The sequence below is a fragment of the Phalaenopsis equestris genome, unplaced genomic scaffold (genome assembly GCF_001263595.1).
Source record: "Phalaenopsis equestris unplaced genomic scaffold, ASM126359v1 Scaffold000414, whole genome shotgun sequence".
NCBI classification, from domain to species: Eukaryota; Viridiplantae; Streptophyta; class Magnoliopsida; order Asparagales; family Orchidaceae; genus Phalaenopsis; species Phalaenopsis equestris.
Window position 1 is genome coordinate 782,909 of NW_018164855.1, and position 9,776 is coordinate 792,684.

Sequence of the window (9,776 nt, forward strand, 5' to 3'; positions counted from 1 at the left end):
TAATTACGGCTTGCTTTTAATAGAGTTGGACCATTTTTTTTTCACGCTTGGTAGACCGGCGTGGGCGTACAACACCCATGTCAATCCTCTGGGGTTGGGGGAGCTTCGATATTATTTGTTGAAGCTTCTAGGTCTTCGTAGTAAGGAGTGAGATTTGCGACATTGAATGTTGCTGTAATTTTGGAGTCTCCTGATAGGTTAATTCTGTATGCGTTATCGTTCAATTTTCTTAAAATGCGAAAAAGTCCATCGACTCTATGCTTGAGTTTGTTGTATGCTCCTGCATGAAAGCATTTTTTCTTAAGTCGTATCCATACGAGGTCGCCTTATTGAAATGTCATCTTTTTCTTAGACTTATTTGCTTGGGCTTGATATTTGTGTTTTTGCTTTGAAATTGCTTTCCCAACATCTTCGTGAAGTTGCTATATTTGAGAAACACGTTCGGTAGCGTCCTGGCTGATCTCTGCGTGGTGTGATCAACTCAAGGGGTGTGATCACGTTGCGACTATGCACAATTTCGAATGGCGTGTGTCTTGTGATTTGGCTTGTTGATCAATTGTAGGCAAATTCGGCTTGAGCGATAATGTGATCTCACTGTTTGATATTTTTCCCTATGAAGCAGTGAAGAAGATTCCCAAGGCTACTATTAGTTACTTTGGTCTGACTAGTCTGCCTGAGGATGTGCTGCAAAACTAAATTGAAGTTTTGTGCCTAATTTTCTCCGGAGGGTCCGCCAAAAGTGGCTTAAGGATTTAACGCCCCGATCGGAAGTAATGGTCATGGGAATGCCGTGAAGCCGAGCGATCTCGCGAAAGTACATATCGACGTTATGAGATGCATCTAATGTTCCGTGGCAGGCGCAAAATGCGTAATCTTGGAGAGTTGGTGAACTACGACCATAAGAGAGTCCTTATTTCTTTGTGTGCGTGGTAGTCCTATGGCAAAGTCCATGCTCACATCGGCCAAGGCGTCTGAGGGATCAGTAAAGGTAACGATTGCTGTGTTTTGTTCGTGAGTTTGGCGATATGAGAAATCTTCATTGTTGGACGTGTCGCTCAATATCTCGTGCAAGTCTGGGCAAAAAAAAAATATTCTTTTGGATGATAGCTTCGTGTAATGATTATCGGGGAATGCACAATTTATTGTGATGGAACAAGTAACCGTTTGTTTGGTAGAACTGCCCATGAGGTTTCTTCTAACACTGTTTCTATATTTCCTTGTAATGATTATCGGGGAATGCACAATTTATTGTGACGGAACAAGTAACCGTTTGTTTGGTAGAACTGCCGATGAGGTTTCTTCTAACACTGTTTCTATATTTCCTAGAAATCTTCATCGGTGTTATATAGGTCTTTTATAACTTCAAAGCCTACGACGTGCGCTTGTAAGGACGTGTTCAAAAGGTGACGATTGCTTGGAGCGTCGACGATGCGTTTCTGGTTTTTGGCTTTGTGCTTGAATATCAATTGGAAAGAAGTTATAAATTCTACCTAGGTAGCTTGGTGCCATTCAAGTTTATTTTTGTCTGTTTAAAAATTTTAGAGCTTCATGATCTATGAAGAGGGCGAACTTAGCTATGAGTGGTAGTGACTCCAGTGTTATAGATCCCTAACAATGACGTAAAATTCTTTGTCGTAAGTGCAGTATTTTCATCGAGTCTCGTTTAGTTTTTTATTGAAATAGATAATGTGATGACTATCTTGACTTAGTACAATCGCCACTGAACCTTGAATGGTTGGTTGAAATCAGGTGAGGCAAGAACTGGGCTTGAGTGACCTTTTCCTTCAATATTTCTTTTGTTCCAACAGCTCTGTGAGGGGGGGGGGGGGATAGTGCTGAAATTGCGAACGAATCTTCGGTAGAAGAAAGCTTGCCTCAAAAATTGCCAAAGCTCGGTAAAATATTGCGGTGCGATCCATCTTACGATTGCCTCGATCTTTGTGGGGTCCCTTTGTATCCCCGTGCTAGACATAATCTAGCCCAAAAAATATACTTGGTTTGTGAATAAGTGCATTTCTTGCGGTGGGCGTATAGCTGTTCGGATCGTAAGATCTCAAATACCGTCCGAAGGTGCTATAGATGATCTTATTTGAATTTACTATAAACCAGAATATCATCGAAGTAGACCACCATGTATCTCTCGATATGAGCTCAAAAGACATGATTCATTAGGCAACTATAGTTTGGCATAACGTGCAACGTACATGGGATAATGGGGAGCCGGACCGACGGGACAGGAACACAGGAATTTGGAGGGTTGGAAGGCGGGCCTGCGATAGTTGAACCGACACAGGGAATTCGGACCACAGACTGCGGGCTTTGGATTGGTCTAGGAGCTAAACCTATGAAATTTGATCGGGGCAGAGTTGGACCTGCGGGACTTGGACTGGTTACGGGATTTAGACCAAATAAGGAGGAATTTGAGCAGATTTTTGCCACCCAAAAGATTGAATTTGGGGAGATTTTTCCTCTTTTTTCTTTTTTTTTAACAGTTGCTTCTTTTTTATTTGTAATGAGGGAATTTGAAAGCTAAAGAATGGAATGCGTACCGACGTGGATTTGGAACAAAAAATGAAATTCAGTTTTTTTTTTCATATATATATATATATATGTATATATTGAAAATTGGTTTGAAAAGTAATTTAAATATATTTAAAGTAGTTTAAATATATGTAATTTATAACAATTAAAGAAGAGAATATGAAGAAATTTTTTCTTTAATACCTGAAATAATTTTTATTTTTTATTTTTAAATTTGGAAATAGAAAGGTGGAAAACAAAAAGATGGAAGACCAAAAACTGGAAGGTGAGATGACGAGAATTAATGTAAATTTCAATTTTTTTTAATGATTTTTTTAATGCTAGACCGCCTCATAAGTCTATAAATAGATGTCATGATGAGGTGAAGAACCACAAGTGATGAGAAGGAGAAATAAGAGGGAGAGCGGAAGTAGTGCATTCTGCTAGTGAAATTTTACGGAAGAAATTTGTTTCCGTCTTGCGTAGAAAGCGAGCAATGAAATCTTCTTTCGCATTGCAACCAAGAGGAAAGTCGTTCCCGTTCTTCATAGAAAGTAAGCAACAAAATCTTCTTTCGTGTTGCGACCAAGAGGAAAGTTGTACCCGTCCTGCGTAACAGACGAACAACAAGATATTCTTTTGTGTTGCGACAAAGAGGAAAGTTATTCCCGTTCTGCGTAGTAGACGAGCAAAGAGATATTCTTTTGTGTTGCGACCAAGAAGAAAATTCGTCCCCGTACTGCGTAACAAACGAGCAAAAAGATCTTTGGTGTTGTAGCAAAGAGGAAAGTCGACCCCATCCTGCGTATCAGACAAACAAAGAGTTTTTCTTTCATGTTACAGAAATGAAGATAATTGGAGAACCTCGTTCTGTTGAGAACTAGAAGAAAGTCAAAAACTCAGAGGATACGACGTCAGTTCTGATAGAGAGCGACTTGATTTTCTTTCGAAAGAAGGATTAATTCTCGAACGACATGGTGGTGAAATTACTGACTTCAGCTGACTGAGTGTAATTTCCTCCTTCTTGACATATTGTTGTTCATAAGGCAGTATTGAGAACTGACCTACGATTTCTGTCGACACCTGAGTTTATCGAAATAATGAAGATGTTCAGAGTTTACTTTACTCAGCTGACTTGTCGGGTGATGACAATCAATATCAGGTTGATTGTTTTTTTTAGAAGTCATAGGTTGACTATAACATCGGCATTTTTAGTGTTGCTGGGCGGGTTCTTTAGTGACGCAAATGATCGTGTGATGTTTAAGCTCAAGGTGTTGGATTTTCACCTGAAGGAACCGATAAAACAATGATCCGTGAGATTCTTCTTTGCAAAGAATAATTGGGGCCTCCGTGAGAGGCGACAAAGGTTCTAGCAGTAGGCGACAAAGGTTCTAATCTTTGCAAAGAATAATTGGGGCCTCCGTGAGAGGCAACAAAGGTTCTAACAGTTGTTTTTCTCTCATCAAACGACTGAAGAGGGAATACTGCAGATGATAGGATTTCGTCACTTAAAGGAGATGCCGTTTTAGACGTAATATATTCATGAATTTGTGGGCGATGAATCATTGTTCAAGGCCAAATTTTCATTCCACCCCGAGCAATCCACTGTTGTGACATTGAATAAATCTAAGAAGGGAATTTCTGAGCCAACCCTTGTAATATCTCAAAGTGGCCCCCAACGAACAATGACCGTGAAGTAATACATCAGAAACAACATAAAATGGTTAAAAAATCGTGGAAGTCATTACCCTGTCCTTCGACTGTTTATATTCCTGAAAATGTGTTGTCTCATGAATGTACCGGACTCTTGGAAGCCGGCTTTATAAGTTTTTTTATTTTATTTTCAGCTACTGTTTAATTATTTTATCTGTCTGAGCGAGACTTCTTTTCTTTGAAATGAATTCAATGGTGGAAATCCAGATGGGGCTAGGACTGACTATGAGAAATTGGAATTTGAGTTTGCTAAGATCAAATATCTTCAAGGCGAGTATAAACGCCGATATAAATCCTGGGTTGAACGATTCATAGCTCTGGAATCATGGTTGACGGAGTGTAGGATAGAACTCTCAATATTGGCGACTTCCTTCTCGTTGCAGCTTCACAATCTGGAGAGAACTCGAGAGGCGTTGGAGGAGGCACGAGTCGATCTCAGTTAAGGCAATAGTAGCGTGAAAGCCCTTAAGTCGACAGTTTAACTCACAAGGAAGCTATCCAACTTTTGCGGTTTGTAAAGGAAGTTGATGTTGCAGAGATTAAGCAAAAAGCGGTCGAGTACTTCAAAAACTCGTTTGAGTTCCATACTAACATTTGAGACCATGTCCAGGAAACTCGTAACTAGGTACTTGATGTTGAGGCAAATGAGCAACAAAAGTGGTTCACTGAGGAAAGATTTATTTGGGGTTTACTGAAGGGGAGTCGAGCGGCGCAACATCGAACCGGGATTGACTTGGAGGGGCGCACTCCCAGCCAAGCTTCAGAGTATCCTCTCTCAGATTCTGACGGTGAGGACATCAAAAATGAATTGAAGATGTTCTCCAACGACAACGAGGGGCCGGAGAAGAACGATGACGTCGATTAGTGCTCTACTCTTATATGTTTTTAGCATATTTGTTGTTTTCATGTTTTACAAACCATACTAATGTATCTATTTCTTTTTAGCTTTTGTCAGAATAACATTGTATGAGCAATATAGTATGTTTGCTGATCATTTTCTTAGTTATTTGATTTTTTTGGCTATTTACTCCCCGAGTATTTTTTTTGTAATAATGTTGAAGCTTGTTTTCTTTTCATGTCGCAGTGGATACCATATGCTATTTAGAAGTTCTAGCATGTAAGAAAGTTGTGAGGATAAATCGTCAGCGACCTTTGACTTGCCTAGGGTTGTGCATCAGAGTATTACTCAATGCTGATAACCCGTATGAGAAAAGCAATCGGAAGTCTACCGAGGACTTTTTAAGCCATTCGAGATTATATCTTAGAGCATTGCTTACATACAAATCTGCGTGGAAGGAACAAGGTGTAGTCTACTGAGGACTGTTAACCTATCCAGAATTGTTTGTCAGAGTAAAAAGTTGGCGATGTTAACTCATATGGAAGATGTTAGATCGAATCCCTCTGAGATTGATTGTGTTCCGACTAAGATGCAACCGAAGTTGCGTATTTCTTCGGTCAAGAGCATGAAGTGATTTGTGAATGAACAAGTGAATGATATTCATCTAAAAAGCCTTGTGTCAGACATCCTCAATATCATCTAGATCAAGGTTTTAAAAGGCGAAATTGAGAATCATGGCTTTTTTCTTTGCGAGGCGAGGCATAAGCTATAAAGTAAAAAATTATTCATAAATATGACATTTGACAAACCACAAGTCTTGATCATTAAACGATGAATTTAAATATATCAATAGACTTCACTAGTTCACTTAATAACACATGCATTTAATATTCTTAATTTCCAAATATAAAACAAAATTGTTAAAGTTTGAAATAAAATTTGAAGATTAAACTTAGAATTTAAATATGCCACAAGAATCAAGATCCATAGCAATATCATCATCATTTTCACCATCTTCAAAAGCATCATCATATGCAATGATTCTATTATCTTCGAATTTTTTGTTATCACCGTCTTATTTTTCTTCAATTACCTCATCTTTCATTTTACTCCATACATCAATTAACATTAAATTCAATATAATTAGTAACACAACTAAGTAATCAATTATCTTTTAATTAGGGAATTACCTTTAGATTTCTTTGAAGCTCGATTCTTTCTCTTAAATAATTGTGCAGTAGAAGTTGCTTCAAATTCAAAATTTATTCAACTTCCTTCAACGTTGACATTGATATCTTCATTATCATCATCATTAAAAGTCATTCTTGGTCTTCAACTTCAAATCCTTCAGCATTCTTAGCTGTTATCCATTCATCATCGGATATAATATCATCAATAGTCAAATGATCTATTTCATCACCACCATTTCTATATGTTGTTGTAGTTTGGAGTGTTTATCTTTCATTTTCTTATTGAACATAATATAAACTAACTTGTTCATTCGATTTGTAGCCAATCGATTTCTTCTCTTTGTATGCAGTTGGTTGAATACACTTCAATTACGCTCACATGCGGAAGTTGAATAAGTAAGACTAAAATTTTTTACAACAAATGCTTTGAGTTCAGGTACGTCACCTCCGAATTGTGCCCACTAATGTTGCATAAGATTAAATAAAAGTAGCATATTAACTTATTAAGATATAATTTTATATGTAAATGTTAAACTTATAGATTTAAAATTATAGATAAATGAAATTTATCAAGTGAGCGTGTCTTGTAGCAGGCTTGACTGCTCTAACTCTAAACATTCTATTTTTCAAATGAAAATCTTCATGTTGATCATTGGCTTTAAGGTAGTCAGACTCAAGAGCAATTTTATCCATGCATGCATATAAATCGGTCTTAACCACTTTATTCACATGAAGATTTTTTCATAATGAAACTGATCATTCAAATAATATGCAACAGTATGTAAATGTCGATAGAGGTGACGATCTCATTCATAATCAATGATTTCTGGTATTTCTTTGTGCCACCTTTTCTCCTCTTAAATCTTTTGTTATCTTCTCTTTTGCTTTGTTCATAGCTTCATAAAAAAATCGCATAGCAGGAGCTTTCTCATCATCAATCATTCATAACACTTTTACTAAAGACGTTGTAGTCTTCATAGCATAACTAGCACTGTGCCGAATGAATCATTTCTGATAGTAATCTTCCTCACTTGCATTCCTTTTTATATTTTTGTCCAAGTACTTTTATCCCATTTTTCAAAAGCAAACATAGCCTCCAAAAGTTGCCACAACTCTTTAAATCTTTGCAAAGTTAAATATGTCATTAGAAATCTTGTAAGTGTTGATCGGATAAGTTCTTTGTCTGGGAATTTTTTATCAAGCTTAATACTCAAGAATGGTTGTAAATAAATTTAGTTATAGTCTTTTCTTAAAAAAATAGATTTATGCTGTAGCAGCTGTCTCAATTTTTCAATTATTAAATCAAGACAAAGAACAACACGATGAGTCTAATAAAGATGCTTTCTTTTTCCATCGACATCTTCCTTCAGCTTTATAGGCACTTGCATTATCTGTTATATCTTGAACAACTATACTCTCACCAATTTCTTCAACAATCTCATCAAACATATTAAATAACAATTGTGCATCTTTTACAAAGGCTGATGCATAGACAAATTTCAAAAATACTGTCCCATAAAGGTTGTAAATAAGAAAATTTATAATACATCTTTGTCTGATATTTGAGCAATTATTTGACGTTATAGTAACACTTGTCTCAATCCATATCTTTTTCACTCATCAACCATTCTTGTCGTAGTTTTAACCTCATCCAACGTCCAAGTCGCATCTCATACTTGCTAGGAAGATGTAACCCTCACCCAAAATTTTCAACAAAACGAAACATATTGATCCATGAAGGACTCTTAGAGTCCGTTTGGGACATTTGCTTGAAGAAGTACCTATGAAGCTGCTGCAAAAGAAGCTGCTGTTCAAAAAGTTATGGTGGTTATTGTAGTTTTTTTTTTAGAAGTCAGATCACAAATTTCTAGCAGCACACTCTGCCAGGTAAGGATGCAAAACTTAACATTCACATGAACCTTGTTTTGCCAAACACAAAAAGTGCGGTGCGACACCGCATTGCCACCAGTCCACTCCCTAAAACACACCCTTAAACATACTTATTAAATGTGATCTATTCTCATAAAAACATTATTAATTATCTAAACATTCTTTATTTCTATGTTTGTTTTTAGAAGTTGGAGGAGGATTTATTTGAGAGTTGGTATTCTATCTTCATCCTACATTCACAAGAAATCTATCCATTGATCCTCGAGTTCCTCTACTAGAAGAAAGCAAATGACTTTCATTGTTGGAATCATCATATTATGAGCTAAAATATGAATTATTCCCAATCATCTTTTCCATGTTTCTTTGTATTGGTTTTTTTAAGCGTCAGTTTTTTATAAAAAATTAAGGCATTATTTTTTGACTTCCTTTGGCACTTTCTCACATGTTCCAACATTTTTTATGTGTGCAAGTCATGTGATTTTTAAGTTTTTTAAAATCACCAGTAATTCACTTGTCAAAAAAAAATTATTTCACGTAAACATTTCTCTTTCTTGCACCTTCTCATTACATTTCAACTGGAGTTCTATATTTCCAAGTTGGTTCTTTTGTTTTTGCGCTACCTCTCATTCTAAAGCACCTATGCAAATGTTTCTTCAAACAAAAAGATCACTTAAAGCAAGAAGGCTGTTCATATTATTAACAACAAATCAATGCAACACAATCATTTACATGAAAATGTAAAGATAACACCGCCTTCTATCTTTCACATTAAAAGATAACACCGCCTTCTAACTTTCACATTAATGATTACAACAACAACAACAACAAAGCCTTAATCCCACTGTGTGGGGTCCGCTACATGAATCCTTTTTCTCCATTGCATCCTATTTAGCGTCATACTTTCATTAAGTTCTATTAGATTAAGATCATTTTTTTATACAATACACCCAAGTCTTTTTTATACAATACATACAATACACCCAAGTCTTCCTAGGTCTACCTATGCCTTTCTTAACATAAGTCGAATCTAAAACATCTACTCTTCTAATCGGATCATCAGATGATCGACACTTAATGTGACGAAACCATCTAAGACTACTTTCTCTAATTTTGTCCGTTTTGTGAGCTACACCAACCCTATCACAAATATATTCATTTCGCATTTTGTCTCTAAGTGTAAAGCCACTCTTCCACCTAATCATTCTCATCTCAGCTCATCGACCTAATCATTCTCATCTCAGCAACACTTAACTTAGTATTATGCTTCTCTTTTAAAAGCCAACATTCAGCGCCATAAAGCATTGCAGGTCTCAGCACCGTCTTATAAATTTTCCTTTCAGTCTAAGCGGTACTTTTCTATCACACAAAAGGCCCGAAGCATTCCTCCACTTCAACCAACCAACTTGAATTCTACTATTAACATCCCCATCTATATCACCATCGCTTTGAACAACAAATCCGAGATATCTAAATCGTTCACTCCTTTTAATAATTTGACCACCCAAATTTACACTTTTTTCACTAGAGATACTACTACTAAAATTACATTCAATGTATTCAATTTTAGTTCTACTCAAATGAAGGCCTTTAGACTCCAATGTAAACCTCCATAATTCAAGTTTTTT

General features: G+C 36.5%; 1 protein-coding gene across 1 annotated transcript in view; it reads left to right on the forward strand.

Annotated features, from left to right (window-relative positions):
* LOC110027118 (pre-rRNA-processing protein TSR1 homolog) overlaps positions 1–9,776 on the forward strand; it is a gene marked incomplete in the record, with an annotated part of 33,679 nt that overhangs the window by 6,631 nt on the left and 17,272 nt on the right.